Source organism: Thermobia domestica, chromosome 13 (assembly GCF_964235325.1).
Source record: "Thermobia domestica chromosome 13, izTheDome1.hap1.1, whole genome shotgun sequence".
NCBI lineage: Eukaryota > Metazoa > Arthropoda > Insecta > Zygentoma > Lepismatidae > Thermobia > Thermobia domestica.
The window spans coordinates 19,069,257-19,092,897 of NC_137466.1; the positions used below are offsets into that span (position 1 = coordinate 19,069,257).

The window sequence follows — 23,641 nt, forward strand, 5'->3', positions numbered from 1 at the left end:
ATATATATATATATATATATATATATATATATATATATATATATATATATATGTGTGTGTGTGTGTGTGTATTATATTGTGTACTCACGATAATTCGCTGAATCGGGTGGCGCGACAACCGCGGATAATCAACACGAAAACATGGTATGGAGAACTCACCAATAAATTGTTTTAAATTAAACTTTTACTACTCTTTTTGGGGGATTAGAAGAGAAAAGTGAAACCCTCCTACGAAATGCGATAATGAAACAATAATTTTAAAAAAATATGTATTAATAGTGTTGTTTACTTATGCAAGGATATCCAACTAGAACATTAAAAAACACAATACTTCATATAAATACTTTGAAACATTTATACAGGGTGTTTCAAAACAACACCGACAACGTTTGGGAGGTGATTTCTGACACCAAGGTAAGACAAAATGTATAGACCAACGTGGGTGCACAAATGCTTTCTTTCGGAGTTATAGGCTGCCGAAAACATAAAAAAAATGAACTTTGAAGGTTCATAGCTCCAATACTATGGGAGCTACCGTAGTCGGGTCAAGACTTCACTTAGGAACTACTATATGCCCAAGTTTCAGAATCCTGTGGTACTTCCACAACAATTTTTATATACAGTAGATGTAGTTCGTGAGCAATTCAGATTATATGCACGTAGCCAAACTCCCTCTATAAAAATTGTTGTGGAAGTACCGCAGGATTCTGAAACTTAGATATGTGGGTAGGGCAAATACTAGTTCTTAAGTGAAGTCTTGAACCGACTACGGTAGGTCGCATAGTTTTTGAGCTATGGACCTTCAAAATTCATTTTCAGGTGCCTATAACTCCGAAAGGAAGCATTTGTGCACCCAGGTTGGTCTATACTTTTTGTCTTACCTTGGTGTCAGAAATCACCTCCCAAACGTTGTCGGTGTTGTTTTGAAACACCCTGTATATACTGTACATTTTTGCCTTGTACCTTTATATACTTTGTAGCTTGAGAAAATAGTTACAAGTAATATAGTAAATAATAGGTAACATGTAATACAGTAACTACCCTAAAAAGGTGACATGACTTCCATGAGGTTATCTAAACTGATCACACAGGCTCTCAAGACTTATATTTTTGCGTTAAAATGTAGTATTCTACATAGTTAAAGAAACATTATAGCCTATACTAGACTAATAAACTTCAATATAATTTCAACTGACTATCGTGTAAATTTAATAAGCATTAACAAACTTTAGCATTTATTAAAGATCTGGAGTTCCTTCATATAGGGCCTATATTAGTACATTTTTATTGTTCTCAAAATTATTAACGTCTTCCGTGCGTCTCAAACATAATATGAATATTAAAGAGGCCTACAATACTTGAACGTCCGTAAACAAAAAAATCTAATCAATGAAGTACATATAAAATAATAATTGGTAAAATATTGGTCTAATATTACACCACCATTTTTTATGTTGTTCTTGCATCCATCTGACAAGGTTCTGCCACATTGCATTTACAAATCACCTGCTGGACACAAACTGTAGCGCATCTGAATAGGTCTATGTCAATAATTTTATCTTCTTCAAGCTTAGAGGCTATCTCTTGTTCTATTTCAAGTGCGGCTAATGCTGATGTTCTGCCCTGACCAGACTTACAACGAAGATATAATTTGAACAGTGGCGTATTTAGGGGGGCTCCGGGCTTAAGCCCTCCCCCGAAATTTTATTTACAATATTAAAGTAAATTACATATATTGCAGAATTTTCATATTTCCAGGACTAAAGTTAGCAAAGCCCCCGAAACAAAATCGTAAATACGCCACTGGATTTGAGCATCTTATGCACGCTGAAAGAACACTCACAAGAAGCTGATAACACAGGTTGCGTCAAGACTATCTCCAGCAAATTCGTAATTTGGGGGGAAATTGCCTTGGGCAGAACAGCTCGCAGGCCCGAGATATTTGTAATTTTTTTCTCCATGAGAGATTCCACGTAATTTTTACAATAATCAATTCATATTCAGGAAAATCTATTTTGAATTGCGAAGCAAACTCTTCCATTGCCTCCTTCATCAAGAACAGATTTGTTTTAGGATGACATGCTTGAATGCCACCAATCAGATATATTTTTCTTGCAGAATTTTCTGATAAACTCGTTCACAAACTCGTTCTTCTAAATTTTTATAAATAATTATAAGGATAGTCCTAAATTTTTCAAATATGTACAGATAACGATCACTAAACTTCATAATTGACTTTTTGAGAACATGTTGGCCCTAATTGACATATCACATGACTACCTTTCTATTTCAAAGAATATCACATATTTCAAAATGACGGATTTCAAAATAGCGGCGGAGGTTCCTGATCTATTTTGAGCATTTTTCTCTTGTCAATATGTGAAACTACCACTGTTTGAATTGTCTATCTTCCACTATTTTTACGATTCAACAGTTTATTTGATATATTTCTATAGCATAACATAGTCCTTCTCCCACCAACTTTGATCCCTCCCCAGCCGTTCCTTATGGCGCTCAGCCATTATAATTTTGCATATAAAAATATTTTCACATACTCTATCAGGTGCACTGTGTCTCATCCTGCATCTCAACTCATCCATTTGGACCCTTTACTTGTTAGTCGGTTATAAAAAGTGCATTCGCATAGATTTTTAGCCCTTGGTACCTCAAGGCGACTATAAGGCTGGAATCACTATGGGCTGGAAGAACCTAGCAATGTTAAAAATGACGACTCCCAGCCCCAAAGTTACTGATCTTATACTCATATTACCGTTCACTTAATGTTTAAGAAATAGCCTATAAATGGGTTTAAAAAATAACCTTTTCTTAGAAGTACGAATAATTTCAGCTTACTATGGATAATTTTTTCACTTATTGTCGGATAAAAACAATTTGTAACATAATTTTAAATAAATGTTTGAGGGGCCCAAACCAAGATTTGGGGGGGCCGGTGCCCCCCGTGCCCCTCCCTAGCTACGTCCCTGATTGTCACTGACGCCTATAGTCGTTTTGTCTTTTTAGAACCTTTAAGACGACTAACCTCAAAAATCATCTGTAATAAGTTACAGGAATTATTTCTTCGATACGGCTTTCCTGGTAAGGTCCTAAACGACGGAGCTTCTTATTTTGTGAGTGATTACTTCTTGAAATTCTTGTATAGCTATGGTATACAGAGTGTAAAATTCTCCCCATATAACCCTCAATCGAACAGAGCCGAACGTACGGTGAAATAGGTTAAAAATCTAATTCGTATTTATGTTGATAAGTCTCAACAGAATTGGGCCCAATTACTATCTAAATTGCTTTTACTATTAACATAAGTACGAATGAAACTACTGAGATTAGTCCATGTGAACTTTATATGGGACGGAAATTTTACCATCCATTAGATGTCAAATGGTTGATAGATTTAGATCTTTTAGACGATGACCAGGATAAAGAGCAAAAATTAGTCAATATAAATAATAACATTGAACGCGCTTGGAAACATAGTGCGAAGGTTTATACACAAAAACATAGTCCTGTTAATTTAAACATTGATGATTTAGTATTGGTTAAAAGGTACACGAAAATTTCAGCAGAGAAACATTTCAATCCAAAGATCGCCCCTCAGTGGGAAGGCCCATACCGCCTTATTTCTAAACCTACACCAAATACAGTTTGGCTAGAAAATATTGAAAGACCATGTGTACATATAAAACGCCATGTACGTTTTTGTAAGAAATATTTTCCACCAAGAAAAGTTAATCATCCTATCCCATAAGGTAACACAGAAAAAAAATGATTTGATGTGAGAATTGAGGTTAAATAAATTATCAATATTGTACTTATATATATATTAGGATGTGTGTTCGAACAAATTTTTGTGTATATATTTTTTTATTCCTTCAGGAATGCCTCGTCCGAGAAAGTGAGAGGTCAACCCTTTTCATTCTGTAAATACCTCATCATCATTCTTTGTGTGTGTTTGTTGTAAGGAATTGGAAAAGTAATGTAGAAGTTTGTAAAGAAGGCGTTAGCATCTCAAAATTTATGGAAGATTTGGTAATGTATTGAAAATATTTTATTACTCAACTTGAGATTTGTTATGGATAGGATTTTTTTGACCGACCCTCGGATATTATGTAACCCACCCAAGTTTCATAATAAAATGAAAAATTTGTAAAGGAAAATTTGTGAGATGAAACTCCAGCTTACTGTTAAGTTGGTTATTTCTCTTGGAGTTGGAAGCACTGCATAATCTTCGGTTGCTTTGCGCGAGTCGTGTCGTTCGGGATGACGTCACGTTGCAACCGAGGTTGTTGCTCTAAGACGGGAGCTCTTCGCAGTGTATAAAATTGAGGTGAGTGTGTTGGTCCTTTGAATGAATAATGGGTCGTTAAATTATATTCTTTCCGTATAATCGCATAGTTTGATTAACTTCTTTTGAAAATTATAACTGATCCTGACTACTGTTATTATTCAGAAGATATCATTATTACTCAGTGTATTTGGAAGCATTTATTTCTAAAAATATTGCGGAAGAAAAAAGAAAGAAAAGTAAAAATAGTTAACCGAACAGTTAATGTAAATGGTTTTGTGTAGGCAGATTTATGCTTTAGTTAAAACATGTTGATTCTTGTTTTCTTTGATAAACTAGTTTAAAGTCGCTAGTCAGGAAGTTGAATATATTGCTAATACGGAAATATTTAGGCTAATAGAGGCTTTAAATGAATGATATATGTCTTAGATCCGTTTTGAAAAGGAAAGAAAAAAAGTAGTCTATGGAATTACAGTTGAGCTGTTGCTCGTAATTCATGCATATTGACCCATATTTAAGGAATCTTTTCCTCCCACATTTTCATTCCAATGAAAGCCACTTGGCAGTAACTTTGAGTTCCATACATTTTGATGAAATTATTGTATAGGTTCGTAAGTTCTATATTTGGAATTACTATTGGTTATAATATTAACTTCAGAAAACATTTTGTTACTGGAAAAAATCCTTTTTGGAAAAATAATTTTGCTTGCTAACGGAGATTTCTATTAATGCTATTATTACTTGCTACAAATTGTTAAATGTTTTCTATATTTACATATATATATATCACGTTTCGGATTTGTTATAATAAAATTTTCCATTTGTTCGAAAACTTTTTACATTTTCAAGTAGTTGTAGAAATTCTCCTGATTACCTTAATAGTGATACTTTGCATACAGTATAAGCCTTTTCCAGTATTGAACCTCGCACTCCACGTCGTCATTATTCTCAGCCGTGGGGGAGTGGAATTCTCCTTTCTCTCTCCTTTTAAAATTCTTGTATTCTAAAGGGGGAATTGGGGTGACGTCCGTTCTCGCAGGACTGTGGGTAGTGGGGGAAATTTAAAGGTTATATGTGTGTCGTTCATCTGTTACAACACTCATCGGAATCCATGGATAGAGTTTTACTACGAATATGAAGTCCCGTTCGTTGACGACGATGGATTTTTAATAGTTTTGCCTTCACCTCTTCAATGGATGCCGCACATCTTTGCAATAGGAAATAGACATATAATGAAGCGTGTGTTTAACATTGCATTTCCAATAGTCAGCAATACTTTTAAGAGGAGAACGCCGCTGAACGATTCGGTGCCAGGTATTTGTAAACTCTTGTACATATAATTGTTCCACAAGAATAGATGTATTGTGATACCAGACTTCTGCCTCTTGGTATTTTGTTAACGTTAAACATAATACTTAAATGTGGTACAAAGTGATCAGCAGCACACGTGGGGAAATTTGCATATAATGTAGCCCGCGAAGCAGGGGTTGAGAAACAAGAAAAACAATCTATCCTGGACGAGCTTGTACACGTGAAAATGGTAAAACCTGGGGAAGCCGCATGTGACGTAAGCCAACAATCTTTCAAACAAAGGCCTATTACAAACCTGTGCACAGTAGCTCAATAATTGTAGCCCGGAATTTGCTGTGAAAAATGAAATGAAATGAAATCTTTAAGTTTTACGTCCCACAATTATACCGGTTAGGTTAAAGGAGACGACGATGATGAGAAATGAATGAAATGGTGGAATGAAGAAAGTGGGAGGAGACGGGAGAAACCCAAGAAAACCCACGCACACGATGTTTGTTCACCACAAATTTCACTTGGCGCGATCTGAGATCGAACCCAGGACCGCACGCTGTGCCACTGAACCACCGCGGCCCATCGGAATTTGCTGTGATTGATGTATAACACAATTAAAATCACCCCCGATAATGAGACCAACATAAAATATCCGGCACGTTCCTGGGCAACAACTCTTTCCAAAAATTCCTTGCGGGCAGCTCTTTGATTATTTCCCGAGGGTGGGTACAAGTTCAAAATTTTGACATCACCTATCACACCACTAATTAAGCGATCGGATGGAAGGTAAAAAACATTGTCAACTTTATACCTTGACGAACAAGATTGGCTGTACTTGAAGCGTTGTAAGTGAAATTATTATAAACATTGTAGCCTTGAATATTCACAAAAGATGCAGTACCAACTTCCTGTAAGAAGCAAACATCAATGGAGTGACAATGTGAAACGTCCTGTAAAGCAGTAAATTTGAGAGCGCTGGTAGATATGTTAAAGATGAGTGTTGCAAAATGAAAGGGAAACGTAATATACGGAATAAAAGAGACTAGGGGAATGCACAAACACCAATATGTAAACAACATCTTGGGGAACGAGGAACGGGGAAGTCATTCATATCAATACGAAGAGAAAACTGCAAAAACATAAACATTATGATTGAGTAGACACTGCTGAAGTAACCTTCGGAGGAAATTGACATTCACTTGTAGCTTCGGAAGAAGACTTTGCACCGTCTGAAGTAAGTGCACGAAGATCACGTGACTTTTTCTTGGCTGCCGACACTTTTCGTTTTTTGTTTCTGCCAGCTGTTTCTTCGGATGTAGGTAGCAGTAACTTATCAGTACTTATAGACTTGTCAAGGAAAGCACTTGAATTAGCAGACACGTCTCCACTATTGAGGGGTAGACTTGAAGTAACAGGGAGAGGAGGCACAGGAACAGGCAGGGGACTCTTCGAAACTTCAGGAGGACTTACACTGGGACAAATATCAGAACGTGGCATAATAGCACTAGTAATAACAAGGGATAACACTTGTGAATCAGGTGGTTGTAAGGAGGGAAAAAGTTGCACATCTTGTATGTTAGGAACACCTGGCTCAAGTTCGGTCGTATCTACAGCTTCTGACGAGGCAGTGTTAGGACAAGACGAAGTAGAGCTTGAATACTGAGGAGTTTGGGGTAAAGATTCGACGAACAACTCAGTGATCTGTAAAGTACCAGATGAATGTCGGACAGGTAGATTACGAGGCTGACGTTTTCTACAGTGACTATAAACATATGTACTACTGCTACAGTTGATGCAAGTAGGGAATACATAACTGTAGCAAGATGACCTTGAAATGTCAATTTAGAGGAAATATGTTTTCTAGAGTCATATACACAACACAAATTCCATTAGACACAGGAAAATGTAATTTATCATACCATTGTTCATTGAGTACTTTAGAAATAGATCCATAAGGGCTTAGTGTTGCGTAAATCACTTCAGGACTGAGTTCAATGGGCAATTCTACAACCCGTATCTTCACAACCTCTCAAAATATGGATGAAATTTTCTGCCCCATCAGAATGAGTAAAAAGTCAGCTTTTCAGGTGTTGTACGCAAAAAAATATCATAGGTACTAAGGACACTAAACTTAACATAAAGGCAATAATGTTCGTTGTGCAATTGAATGGCTTCACAACTTGATCCAAGGTGAGTTTTATTTCTCGGCAAGCCAGGTATGAACCTCAAGTGGCGTCGGTCTTAAATGGCGTAAACTCTTATCAAACTCAAATTTAACGTATTTATACGTATTATATTCATGAATCACTGATAAAGAAGACACAAACAGAGAACTATACGTTGGCTAGGTATCTCTTTATGCAAGACATCCAGCTTGAGTCATTCAACTCACACCACAAGGCGGCTTAACATTGTATCTAGCCTAGTCTAAGAACAGTCGGGTTAGAAACATATCACTAATGAGTTTCGGTCTTGTCTGTTACACAGTGATTCCCAACGTCAATACATCTGGTGGGAACCAGAGACATGTTATGACTCTTCTGATTTTGTAGAACGAGATTGTTATGGCGATTCCCGGATTATGATTTGGAGTGGCATAATTTGAGGGCACAGACATCTAGCATGTAATCTCGGGTTTAATTTATCTGGACGTTATCCTCTGGACGTTGTTCGGAATGAAGCAGTATTTCCAATTGTACCACTCAATTTCCCCTGTTATATACCTGAAGCAGGAAATTTAGTCCAAAGTGAGGAAAAAGAAATTTAAAAAAAATAAAACCCCCGTTTGTCGCGAATTTCCCATCTCAGGTACTTGACAGGAACATGCTAATTGTACCAAAAAGTTTGCTTTATTATGAAAAGAATGAGATACTAAGAATGGTCATAGGAGAAATAGTCTTGATGCTTTAGCAGATTTACCGATTTTCTCTAACCGTTTTTGAATAATATATTTACAGTCAATTTTTATCCAATAAGCTTTAACATCAAGACTATCCTAGGACCATGAATATCATCCTTTCTAATGGTACTACCCCGTTGTCGGTATCATGTATCTGAGGAGAAAAGTCCCTAAAAAGGGGATTTTTCTGTAAAAATCCCCTTTACAACATTCGCGTCTCTCTAGGCGCCCCTGTGTTATCGCTCGAATCTCAAAATCACCTGGAAAGTACTACGTAATATGGAAAATTTCAGTCTCATATATTGAAAACTAAGGGCGAGAAAACATTTGCCTGTGTGTGAAGAAAATCTCACGTTATTTTTATCATGACGGAGAACATGATATTATTTTAAAATTCCCCGACACATCTCTATTTATCGTAGAACAATGAATCGTACCTCGTTCTCTTCCGAATGAAGCATCTTTTCTAACGATACCACTCCCATGTCGATATCATGCACCTGAGGAGAAAGATTCGCTAAAACGTGATTTTTTCTGAAAGAGTCCCTTTCTTTCAAAGTCTGCGCCCCTCTCAGAAGAAATTCTCTTTTTAGGGATTTCCCCCCTCAGGTACATGATACCGACATGGGAGTGTCACTGTTCGAAAGGCTGATTTATTTCAGGTACGACTCAAAGCTTTAGGATAAATAATGAAAATATTGTAAATACTTTACTAAATAAATTGACTAAAAATATGTAATGGGGAAAAATTCAAAAATTCGGGAACTTTTTTTTTTTAAACACAATTCCTATTTATCCTAGGATCATGATTGTACTTCGTTTTGTTCGGCATGGCTTTAAGTTTCAAACGGTACAACTCGCATGTCCCTATCATGTACCCGAGGAGAGAAATTTTCAAAAGAGGAAATTTTTCCTGAAATAATCCATTTTTCCCGCAATGAGCGGGATCTTCTCGTCTCAGGTACATAATAAGGACACATGGTACAGTTTGAATCACTGCTTCATTCCGAGCAAAAGGAGGGTCGAATCATGATCCTACGATAAATAGGATTGTCAGGATTTTTTTTGAATAAGTCTAAAAATTTATCCTCTTTTTTCTTTAGTCAAAGTTTGTGACATCAGTGCCACCAGGGTTCACATGCGTGACTGCAAAGTGCCCATGAAACATGTTCTTTGATGCTTCCATGCTTGAATAACTGCAAAAAATCCGGTGTGAAAAGCATTATTAGAAATTTATAAAGCAAATTTCAAAGGTCTACCCCAGAGAGAGAGAGAGAGAGACTAGCCTTAGGCTAGCTGGGAGCTCAGCCGCCAGATTCCCGCATTTGCTCGGCCTATGCCACACACCTCATAAACCCACAATTCTAGCAAATTTCAAGTCTTTTTTCCTATTTCAAGTATCTAAAAAATAAGATTTTGTATCTTAAGAAAATGCCCATTTAACTAACATGGGAATTTCTTTATCCCCCTCTTTACACCACTTAAAAACTAAAAATATTCACTTTGGCAACTTTTCTATGTATTAGTCCTGGAAGGCCACTATCATGCCAAATTTCATCATTCTAACCCTGCCGGAAGTGCCTAAACATTTTGAGATGTAGATGATGTCCCATACAAATAAGATGATAGATTTTTCAGTTCTCCATAAAACCACTCCAAAGATGAAAATTTTTATTTTTGGTGATTTACTTACTTAACGCTAACGAAAACGTACAAGCATACCGAATTTCAAGTTTTTATTCCAATTCCAAGTACCTAAAACATGAGATTATATGTCCAAACACAGACCCATTTAAATAACATGGAGAATTTCTTCACCCCCCCCTTTTAGAAGTGAACACGTATTCCACGAAACACAGTAGAACGATTATTATTATTATTATTATTATTATTATTATTATTATTATTATTATTATTATTATTATTACTATTATTAAACTTGTGATATATACCTCCCCATCGAATTTTTCTGGCTACACCTAAGAATATAATGTTAACAATCGTTGTCAATCCTACAGGTAGAAGGTTTCTTCAACTTTTCTCCACAAATTTTAATGATAGTTACTTACTTACCTGTCCTCTTCTATTACTTGGTATAAAGGGGCTCCATAAACATCTATATTGGACAAGTCTCTCCTATTACTCTGCTGTGTTTTTTTGATATATTCAAACCTCTTGGTTGATTTCTATATCTTTGTATTCAGTCTGGGATTAGTTTTATCAACTAAACATAATTTCTTCCTGCAATATATTTCAGCCACTTCTACACTAGTGTCTTTTTTGTGACCGACATGCAGTACCAGTAATTCGTAGTATATGTATATACAGGGGCGGATCCAGGATATGATCAAGGGAGGGGCTAAACCATATTTTGCCGTTTTATTCATTGTAAAGCAGGATTGAAGCTTATTTTATCCAGTGTATACTTCAGCGTCAAGTGGGCTATAGCCCCTATAGCCCCCTTGGATCCGCCACTGTATATATATATATGCATGTTTCGTTGAGATCTCCACAGAGTATAAGAAAATTTTAAGAAATCTGCCATTCGTCTAATGGAATTAAACAAAAAAAAATTATTAAGATGTCCCTCCACCGGATCAGAACCAGGTAACACTCTATTACATCGATTACATATCTAGAAAGGTATATATATATATATATATATTGCCTCAAACAAGACAGTTTTCTCTATAATCTTCTAGTTAATCAAGTACAACAGGGACAAGAACAGAGAAATCTGCAGGACAATTAACCCTTTTAGAATTCCACTCTTTGAGATAAATTTTAGACTTTCACTAAAACAGCTACTGTTTCCTTACTGTATATCATAGGATCATGGTTCATATCTCGCTTGTTTCAAGATAGAGTATATTTTCCAATGGTACCACTCGCTTGTCCGTATTATACACCAGAAACGGGAAAATCGGAAAAAATTGGGAGATTTAAAAAAAAAATCGAAATTTTTGCGCCCCTCTGGCCCGGGCCTGGGTTCACGTAGGAACCTGAATATTTTTTAAAATACGCGGTTATGTAAATAACACGTGCAAAATTTCAATTTTGTATCTTGAAAACTAAGGTCAGAAGAAATTTTTAAAAGTCTGAAGGTGACCCATTTTTTCATATATATATATATATATATATATATATATATATATATATATATATATATATATATATATATATATATATATATATATATATATATATATACATATATACTTAAAAAATGTACTGCATCATTAGATCTAGAGTCATGGTTGAAACGCCATTTTTCTTCACTGTAACGAGCTCTTTCCAACGGTACCACCCACATGTCCGTATCATTCACCTAACCGGAAAAACCGGATATTTTTTCAAAATTCCCATCAAAATACTTTGTCCCTCTGTCCCTGAGTTCACGTAGAGATCTGATTTCGTTTTTTTTTTAAAAGTACGTTATTATGTACATAATATGTATGAAAATTTCAACCTTGTACCTTGAAAACAAAGGGCGGAAAAATTTTCGAACGTCTGAATTTAGGCCCTATATATATAAAGGGCTTGTCCGGAAAGTAATAGGACTGATTTTATTCCGCCATGACTGTACTTCGGAGCGTGCGCGCACCGACTGGATCCGGTAGAGGGCGTTCCTAGCTAACGAACGAGCGGCTGGTCAGTTGTCTCCGAGCACACGGAGAGTCAGGACAGGCTTTTTCGAGCGACGCGTTTCTGTGAGTGGTGCAAGCCGAAAATGCAGAGTTCGTTAGAGCAAAGGTACGCGATTAAATTCTGTGTTAAACTCGGTAAATCTGCGACAGAGACGTTTGACCCCAGCTTTCTGATCAAGCAGACTTACCCAGATGATGCTTTAGCAAGAAGTGGTGTGTTTCGGTGGCACAAGGCCTTTTCGGAGGACCGGGAAGAGGTCGCCGATGAAGACCGTGCTGGAAGACCTTCGACTTCGACAAACACCGACAATGTGACTCGTGTGCGCGAAGTTTTGAACTCAGACCGTCGACTAAGTGTTCGTTTAATTGCCCAGATGTTAAATTTACCAAAAACTGTGGTTCATGAAATTGTGACGGAGCATTTGAACATGCGCAAGGTGTGCGCGAAGATTATCTCAAAAGTGCTCACTGACGACCAGAAATTGCGGCGAGTGGAATTGTCCCAAGAAAATTAGAACATGTGTGAAAGTGACCCCTAATTTTTGAATAACGTAATCACAGGTGACGAATCATGGATCTTTGAGTATGATCCCGAGACAAAGAGGCAATCTTCCGAGTGGCACACGCCGGCGTCTCCTCGCCCAAAAAATGGAAGAATGAGCAAATCCAAAGTGAAAACGATGCTCATTGTCTTTTTTGACATCAAAGGCATTGTCCACCATGAATTTGTTCCTCCTGGACAAACTGTCAATGCCAAGTTTTACGTGGAAGTGCTCAAGAGACTCAAACGAAGGGTCAATCGGGTCCGACCAGCCATCGGAGCCGACTGGAAGCTGCACCACAACAACGCCCCGGCTCACGCCGCCTTTCTTGTGAACAGCTACCTGACCAAGGCCGGCATCCCAACGCTTCCGCAGCCGCCCTACAGCCCAGATGTGGCCCCCGGACTTCTTTTTGTTTCCTCGCCTGAAACGCCCGATGAAAGGCAAGCAGTTTGAGACGACAGAGGGGATCCAAGCAGCTTGCAGCGCGGCTCTCAAGGCTATTCCGGAGAATGACTTCCGTGACGCCTTCAATGCTGGCAGCACTGCATCGACGCAGAAGGAGCCTATTTTGAAAGTTTTTAAAGAATTGTAACGATTGGCTCAATATTTTTTTTTTAAATCGACTCAGTCCTATTACTTTCCGGACAAACCCTGTATATAGGGTGATTCTTTATAGGGTTTACAACTTCAATCAGACTTGGTTTATATGTCATTATACTGCAAAACACTTCGTTTTTTTTTTAATGACAAATCCATTATGGCTCAATGTGTGCACCTGCGATCATCCTGGACACGTCCCAACGAAAGTCGATTTCCTGCCAAACAGTAGCCAGCATTTCGGGGGTAACGTCCGAGATGGCTGTTGTGATGCGATCCCCATGCCGTAAGCATCAGTGGACCATCGATGGGCAACTACCGACATCTTGCCAAAATTTGACGGCCCCGCAGCGAGGAACCGCGGGGGCCCCACTTCCGTTTTTAAAATTAGACTACCAGCGACAGAGACGCGACGAAACGCCAAAGAACAAGAAAATTACTCTCCCAAAATATGCTAAGTAGCCTAAATGCATGATTTGTTTACATGAAGGTGAGTCTAAAAGACACTTAAAAAAGAGTACCCCAGGGTGGGCGCGAACTACCAACCTTTTTATTACTAGGCGCGTGCTCTTCCGATTTCGTCACGGAGGCGATGAAGAAAACTTCGCTTGTAGATAGGTAAACCGTTGAGGTCTTTTTAATTTGGCTAATATAGTGCTCCTGTAACCGTGTATATTCGACGATAACAGTTTGGGATCAAATAAAATCCTCTCTCTATGTAATTTTATAACAAAATGACGCGCGTCTATTTACTTTATTTCATGGTTCTCCCATATTCACTTTCTAATGATCAGCGACAGTTGTCATCTAAATTCATACAATTATACGCACTCATCTCAAGATTTTTCACTTTATGAGTTAGAGGCAAGGATTACTCTTGATCCCTGGAGCTGAGTTTAGGAACAATTCGTCAATAAAAAATAATATATAATAATAACCGCATGCACATGGCTAACGATAGTTCGTGTTGGTCCCTTCGCGATTCTCCGTGACGAATCGAAGTAGCGCGAAGCAAAACGGTCCGACAACCCGACTCTAGATATATCTTTCCACTTGACGAAATTGTACCGCCAGTGGCACACTAGCGGCAATCCTTCGATATGTTCTATAGCGAGGATCGACATTTACTGGCAAGTGGGCCACTAAGTGTTGGCGACGTTTACGGTATGGGGATGTTTCAGTTTATAAACATTATCAGGTAGGGGAATGGTACACATTATCTTTCACAAACCCCCACAGAACAAAGTCAAATGACAGATAATCTGGAGACCGTGGCGACCAGGCAATTGGTTCACCGCGACCTATCCACTTATCTGGGAAACTCTGATAAGAAATTCATTTACTTTATCAGGTATTGCTGCGGGGCGCCATCTTGTTGCCACCATAAGCGACCATCGTGGTCATTTTCATCTAACTGTGTAACAAGGAAGTTCTGGAACATATCAAGATAGGCGATGCCGGTGGTAGTGCTCTCAGCAAAGAAGAATGGTCCATACATCTTTGCTCTGGAAAAAGCGCAAAACAAGTTCACTTCGGGGCCGTCACGAACCAGCTCCACGTGCGCATATGGATTTTCCGTGCCTCAAATACGACAATTGTGTGTGTTGACTCGGTCGGAAAGGTAAAAAGATGATTCGTCACTGAATACCACATTGTTCAAAAATGACTCATCACCACTAATGCGATCCAACATGGTAACATAATTCATGTCGATTATGTTTATCCGTTTCACTCGGTGCTTGAACCAAGGACAGTCTGTATATCTTCATGGAGAAACGTCTACGCAATACACGCCAAATAGTGGTCTGAGGGATACCAGTTTCTTGTGATGCATGTCGTTTCGATTTACGAGGACTGCGGACAAAACTCTCCCTAACTGCTTCCACGACATCGACAGTCACAAGTGAACGCCCTGGAGCCTTTGTGTGTCGCACAAACTAACCTGTTTCAACTAATGTCTGGTGCCATTTGTACACTGTTGGTCTGCTGGGTGATTCCTTGCCGTATTGTGTGCGAAACGTACGCTTTACACTCATTGCTGACTTCGTCTCTTCAAACCAAAACACGCACTTAGCTCTTTCTCATCTGTGTCGCACTTAGCATTTTCGACTTCGACTGACCGGTGGCGCCGCGTGTGTTCACTCCACAACTACTCACTACGTGAGTCAAACTTGAAATGTTTGCAGTATAATGACATTTAAATCAAGTCTGTATGGGTTCCAATAAAGAATAATAACTGATTGAAGTTGTAAACCCTATAAAGATTAACCCAATATATATATATATATATATATATATATATATATATATATATATATATATATATATATATGCACAGGGGATTAATGAACTATACCGACAAACTGTAAGAGGTGATTTCTCAAATCAAAATAAGAGAAAAATTTCATATGGACCTATGGTGAAAAGTGCATAGTTTCAGAGCTAGGGTTGTCCAAAATCGCGAAAATGCCAAATTTTAACAGGCCCTATCTATGCTGTTTCTACAGTTTCTTTCACTTCTGCTTCACCACTAGAATATAACTTGGTGTGGATTGTTGACTGTGTATGTCATCCTCTTTTCTCAGCACAATTGATTTCATTACCTCCAATTCTTATGCTCTAACATTAATGTTCGTTTTTTCTTCTCGTATTCCTTCTCATAAAAATACAGTTGAAATTTCTATGTCTCTTACTCACTTCTTTTTCACTTCTTTTCCCTTTTTTATTAGACAACGTGTTTCTTTTCATATTTTTTCTGGCTTTTTAGTAGCATTGCTTCATGTTTTTATAGTTCTATTCAATGTTTCTGTGAATCCTTTCTTACCATCTGAAATGTCCATTTCTCCTCGTAGTCCGGCCAAATACTTTTTCAGTCCTTTTGTCATAGAAGAATTTTCTACGCATTTCTGCCTATAAATCTTCTTTCCTAGTTTGTCTCATCCAATTTCCACCATGATTCAAAAAAAAAAAAAAAAATTAAATTGAGTCAAAGATGGGAGAGTCACGGAATATAGAAAACGTCAGTTGATAGATTTTCACAGAAACACTTTTGGTTGGCCAAGAAGATAGGAGATAATGCAAAGCAAAAATTGGAGAATGCTGATAGTTCGGCCGGTACCAGAATACTATCGTCAGTTGAACTTTTGTTCTGCAGTGTTTCACCTTTAGGTTTGTTAAGACACAGAGTCATATAATATTGCTTCCTCCAAAATAAAATTCTGGATACATTATTGATTTCGCAATTTATTAAACTCTGTTTGAAATCTCTTCATTGTAAGCTTATTGTATGTTACAATGAAGATCTCTTCATTGTATGTAACACTATTACATAAATCATCGAAACCAAATATATCTCCCAAATACGCATATTAAAGGGAAGGGATACCAAATATAGAGTGTCACAACATTGCTACGGATCTAATTGAAACGCTATATCATAGAATTACGTCTACTTTCAATTTTTGAATTATCAATTATTGATGAAATTATTATATTATCAGTTTCCCCCTTAATTTCGCATTCAATGTTAATCAATGAATAAACATATCTCACTTGAATCTTACAAACCACTTATTTTAGTTATATCTTATTTAATTTATAGACAAAGACCTTGTTAATAGGGCTGCCAAGATTTTAGGGAGAAAATAGGAAGATTTTCAGCGGTATGTGATAATCACATATAATTTCACATAGTAAGACGTACAACAGAAAGGTAAAACTCACATGAAAAAAGCAGAAATGGCAATCCAAGTAGCAAATCTCTGCTATATTTGTACTTCTTTATTCTTTATTTTTCTTTTTTTCCTCTCTCTCTCTCTCTCTCTCTCTCTCTCTCTCTCTCTCTCTCTCTTTCTTTATTTATTTATTTCTTTCTTTTTATTATCTTCATGTACAGCTCGAATGTAAATTAATAAATCAACGCATCTCATTTGTTTTTCTTGTTAAAGGAAAATAAAAAGGATTCAGTGTTCGTCTTCCACCAAATTTTGACAGCTAATGGTTTCATTTCGTATCCTAACACCTGCATTACCCTACGTACAATATATCGATCATTCCTTCTAAAGTGGCTACGTTTGGTCGTTTTTCACTAAATATCGGAATTATTTTCATGGTATGTTTACTTAGAGTTACCAAATACTCTAACGAATACAATCATATTTTAAAACTTAGATTGTAGTAACATGCGAGATTACGAAATTTCAACGCATATTTGAATATTATAATTTTATACATTGCAAATAAAGCAGAACCTATTTCAGGCTATTGAGTAGTATCTAAATCTTTAAATAATGATGATTATGCATAACTTATTTACATAATCGTATAAACCATAGATGCCAAACTTCTGAAAACGAAATAATCCTACATGACACTGTCTTTGAGATTTATTAACATCTTTCACTACCTAGGTATATGTTGTGCCCACTTGTTAAGATTAAATATATCTCGTAAAAGAAACTAATTAGAAACTCTCACAAAAATCTACAGTGACTGAAGTGAACAGTACTCAGGATGAGACTAACAGCTATTAATTATGCTGCCATCTAGGAGTAACAACTCTAAATGTCAGTCACATCTTCTATCAACGGGGAAGGAGAGCAACTTGGTGCCCACCAACTTAAAATAGCAAATTTATGAATCACACTAACGTGGAACTCTCAAAATGAAAAGTACACGGGATAAGACTAACCGAAAAATTCAGAAAAGGCGGGATACTGCTACTTATTATAGTGCCATCTAGGAGAGAGACTACTAAATGTCAGTCACATGTCCTACCAACAAGGAGGAGGGTACTTTATGCCCAACAACTTAAAATAACAAATTTTATGAGACACACATATGTTCAATTTGAACTATCGTAACGCATACACTTTAGCTAAACATGTTGAGCAATAACATATTTTCTTACAATTTTAAAGAAACGATTAGAAGAGTAATTACAAAAAATAAACTGAGATGGGCACCAAATACTCTCCCCCCGTTGGTAGTCCGAGGGTTAAGAAACTTAGATAAAAATTGTTGTTGTTCGTACTACTATCGTCTTTTCCTGTCGTAATATAAGCCCTCCTCCGAGAATAAGCCCTACCCCGCTACTGTTTTTATATTTGTGTAAATAGATAAGCCGTAATGTGCCTTTTAGGATATACGTGTATAGAAACGATCCGGTATTATTTTTGAGGAAACAATATTATTGATTGAAGATATAGTACGACAAGATTGGCTTGATCGCTGAGCCAATTAGAATTATAGCTAAATATACCGTGATAAACCATCATATAGAGAAATGACGAAAGCAATAACGATAAAACTGAATCATTATAGATCAACTGCTGTAAATAGACGTTAATGATGTTGCGTTATTTTATACTTCCTCGAATTTCGACGTCTCAGTCGTCGAGTGATTGCTGTCGAGCTATACCATCCAGTTATTCTCTGTGATTAGGAGACAGCTCTTTGGTTTTCTCTGCAACTTAAAAGATGGACGCTTTTGATGTAGATTACATTAAAAATAATAAAGTATTGGCTTCGATCAAGAAATGAGGAAGATCATAAAAAATATGGAAAGCCAGTATGCAATTTGGGAAAAAGATAATGGGCTGAAGAACGAGCAATTATAGGCAAGTAAAACTGTCAGCTATTATTGGCAACAAAGGACAGACTTTTAGCGCCAAAAAAAGTTAGTTTTTTTATTCTCTTGCAAACTACGAATGAGAATTTCCATGAAACATGTCATTTTGTTCAACTCGATGTAGTCTGTTCGTTGATATATGTGTTAATTCTACACATGATAGGAAACAAATGCTGAAGTTTAAATGTTAATAATAATTTTGGGATGTACACTCATATCCAAAATTATTGTTGCATGTCTATAAATATGTTGTTGTAGGAATATAATTTGATAACGAATTCTCCCGGTATTTCTTGCAATGTTAATATGTGTATAGTCGGCAGAAACATGTATGTGGAAAATTTCATGTCAAAAGTTCAGTAAATAAAAACAATAAAACGTAAATAAAACTTTCTTGTCCATTTAGCAACATTTTGTTTTACTCATTCTAATTTTCGTATTTATGATTCTTTTCCTATGAAATTTACCACAAATATACATTTCCCGATTATGCACGTAGTATCACTATTAAAAGTACCCTGTAAAATTATTATCAAATTGTGTTCTTACAAGAAGACAGTTATAGATATGCGACAATCATTTTGGACATGAGTGTACATATCATTACTCATACTACAGTATACAAGTGTACTGTCGTGTTGGTAGAGTCATAGTAAAGAGTTCAATGAGGGTCCATTTCAGTATTAATTTCATCTCAAAAACTGGCATGATTCTCGTACGACAGGTTTACAAACAAATTCCTCTTTTTCTATTTTGTCCAAAACTACTTTTTTCTTGTACACATGACTTTTTGCACTCACCCAGATCATTTTGCCCAGCTCAATATGATCTATCGATAATATATAGGATATCCACATGAAACGTCCCTGATTACAAATATTAATTGCATGGAAACTATTAGTGCAAGAGAATAACGGTTTGCTGCATCCTGAAGAGCAACAAGAGCAACACTTTTTTGTCGCTGATTGTTAACTGTTGTTATTTGTTGCAGTGTTCTGTAATAAAGTTAACATGATTTTTTGCTAGTTGTTGCAGGTGTGCATAAACAAAGATGAAATCAGCACAAGGGAGAGCGCAGTGTGTGTGATGTGGTTGGCTGAGACTAAATCACCAGTTACCGTGCTAAGGAACTTCAGACGAAAGTACCAACGGGACTCACCAGACGTCAAGACGATTAAAACATAATTTGAAAAGTTTCTAGCCATGCGGTGTATCAAACGACAGCCTGGCTCGCGCAAAGCGCGAACGTCTGAGGAAACTGTGGATGATGTCAGGGAGGCCTTCACTAGAAGCCCAACAAAGTCAGTTCGCAGAAGTCACGCGAGCTGAATATTCCACGTTCAACGGTCAATAAGTTGCTCCATAAAAGATTGCGTTTGTATGCATATAAGGTGCAAATCGTTCAGGCGCTATAGCCCAATGACATATCAAAACGGACCTGGTTTGCAATGGAGATTCTGGAAAAGATCGTGGATGATTCCGATTACTTGGGGATTGTGATTTTCAGTGATGAGGCAACCTTCCACACATCAGGCAATGTGAATCGTCACAATTTGTGCATTTGCTGTTCCGAACCCCCATACATTGTTCGTGAATATATCAGAGGTAGCGGGAAAGTGAATGTGTGGTGTGCTTTGGGACGCGACAGAATTATCGGACCATTTTTCTTCATGGAGCACACAATAATTGGTCCCGTTTATCTGGACATGTTTGAACACTTTGCTTTTCCTCAGCTACTCCCTTTGTGACCAAACGTGATATTCCAACAAGATGGCGCCCCACCTCACTGCTGTTTAGATATTCGTAGGGCTTTAGACCTAAAGCTTACACAGTGATGGATTAGAGGCGATGGACCCACTCCTTGGCCACCGAAATCTCCCGACATAATCCCTATGGATTTCTTCCTATGGGGTTATGTCAAAAATAGAGTCTACGCCACACCTGTATGTGATATTCCTGCTCTTCGTCACAAAATTGAAGAAGCCATCAACTCGATCACATCGAACATCCTACACAACACATGGCGGGAGTTGAATATCGATTGGACTTTCTGAGAGCTATTAACGGGGCCCATATAGAAGTGCATATATAGCCAAAGAAAAAAACTGATCTTTAATCAGGGAGATTTTATGTGGACTTCCTGTATTTTATATATATATATATATATATATATATATATATATATATATATATATATATATATATATATATATATATATATATATATATATGATATTTTGTCGCAAATGTTAATAATATAGTAGAAGTTTCAACAACAATTCCATCTTCTATGCTTCCTTGACAGAGGCGAACCCATAATGAGGGCTACTGGGTTCCAAACCTGCCCTCCAAACTTCAAAACTGTAAACATACTTGGAAGACTTTTCATGAATAAGAAGCCTGACCATTTCTTGTGTAAAAGAGAAAGAGGATTTGGATTTATAATGAAATCTAACAAACTGTTTGCTCATAATTATGCATTTTCCAATTTTGTAAAATGACGATTGTCAAATTTAATTAGTTATACAGAATTCGCATTACATAATGCTATGATAAATGACACCCATGATTCTACTAACCTTCAGCAATGGATACTTGCACGCCAGCGTCTAATCATGCACTAACTATAAGACATGGGATTCTACATATTGGCATGAAATCTGAATCTTACCAGCTTTCACAGAAGACAAGAATTCTTAATCAATACACCATCATGTTATTAATTGTGTTAATATCATATCCGTTCTTTCTTCTTAGACAATGTAATTTATTTCGGAAAGAAAAGAAAGATGCAACAATTAGCAATACATCCCACATATATGATATATGAAACCATTGAATTCAGTTGAGTTGGAAATTAGTGTCCCGTTCAGCATGAGACCAAACTAAATGAGTTCTCGGGAGAATCGATGCCAGGTCTCCCGTACCGAAGACGTGTACCCTAACCATATAGGCGTACGGAGGTTAAACAAACATGAGAGAACATGAGACCAGACTATGATTCTTCTTATGTTCAGGAGATCCCCAATGGAAGTTGTTTTCCTACTCCCTAAGTTAAAACATGCTTTCAGGTTGTATATAACTTCAGAGCTAAGAAAAAATGTTAAACTCGAATTAATCAACTCACTTTTACACCTTTTCCTAGCTCCTAGGAATGTTATGACCTGAAAAAAATATTTTCTTTTTTCCTTTCTTTTAAAGGGGAAGCTTCGGTTGTTATATGGGAGTGGCAAAAAGAAGAAAGACAGGATATGGAAAATATTGTGTATTTCCCTTCATTAATAGCCTCCAAATATATTGGAATTATATTTTACTATAATATTACATGTATAACTTATAGTGTGCAGAATAACATCCGTATTTCATTATCCAGTCGAATGGCCAACATGTGTATTATCACTGGAAGATTTGAGTATTTTCAATGAGTTGTGTTGAGTTGGTTTTGAATTTAATATCCCTTTCAGCGGCAAGACTATATGAGACGTGGACCTATTGATTAACGTGGAATCCAAACTACATGAGCTCCTTCCGGGAATCGAACCCGGTTCTCCCACGCCATGAATATTTTCAATAGCACGTCAAGATATCAGGCCGCAATATATGAGATTGAATCCCAGGTTTCGACGTCGATGACAGACCGTAATTATTGACTACGATAAACTTCTGAATATTTTTATACGATAAATTCTATTTCTTACTAAAGCAAATTAACTTTAAATTTGATCCTTCTGTTTACTAGATATACCTGTACTTAGGCTCATTTGAATGCTTTGTAGATATAGAATAAATTCATTTTCTTTAAAAAAAAAAAAAAAAAAAAACTTATGAGATTTGTATATTGTGATGAGCATACAACACGATGTATGTACAGGCCTACAATAAATCGAATACTTACAGAAAACTATTTACAACTTAATAAATAGTTATTATTATGAACTATTCGCGTATATAGTTATATATTAATATAGAAGTTTAAGGAAGATCTTACGAAATGGGACGAAAGGTTGGTGAGGTGTTACTTAGTGTGACATGGTAAAAACTGAATCACGTAGCCTCCAGCGGAGAGTACGTGATAGTAGACGATACTACTTCAGATATTCAAACTGCACAGGGGACGAAATGAAAGTTTTCCTTATCAGGGGAGGAAATGAAAATATTCGAAACTTTATTATGAAAAAGTGCCTTACATTTTCCAACCACGTGCCGTTGGTCTAGTCATAACTGCTCGTCACCAACAGCTCCAAATGAGTTTGATTAATTTTGATTATAAGAATAATAATTTTAAACTAAATGCACATACCTTAACAATGTTAAGTGAATAGTCTGATCCACACTAGTGCCTTATATGAAGAAGGAACTGAGTACTGTTTTCAAAGTACCGGAAATAAAAGCTTTTGATCTTCTTCCTATATTTTATATACCAGTATATATAGTGTATATGAATTAGAAATTTCACCTGTTTGAAAACAAAATTTTATTGGTGTCTTGTAGAAGAGTCATTTAATCATTGGCTACAACCTCAATGTAAGAAATTCTTTCTAATCGTCCGACCCTATTGGTTATCTTCTACCTGGTAGAAAAGAGTATTAATATAGGCTACTCTCCACCATGGATACTCGTTATCTTCCCCTCACACTACTTTAGTCTTCCTTTTTTCTTTACTGAAAATATACGGGAAAAGGCATGCACTTTCATTTTCTAAGGAAGGTTCAAAACTAGTTG

General features: G+C 36.8%; 1 protein-coding gene across 2 annotated transcripts in view; it reads right to left on the reverse strand.

The window, feature by feature from the left end:
- The window catches only part of LOC145668039 (mite allergen Der f 3), a 519,747-nt gene that overhangs the window by 393,623 nt on the left and 102,483 nt on the right, over positions 1-23,641 (reverse strand). The window contains exon 1 of one of the 2 annotated variants that reach the window (XM_081735511.1): positions 23,220-23,334. The exons of the other annotated variant lie outside the window; for it this stretch is intronic. The gene's annotated coding sequence lies outside the window, so the exon portion shown is untranslated. Of the gene's footprint in view, positions 1-23,219; positions 23,335-23,641 lie in introns of those variants that run through there. 2 annotated transcript variants of the gene reach the window in all.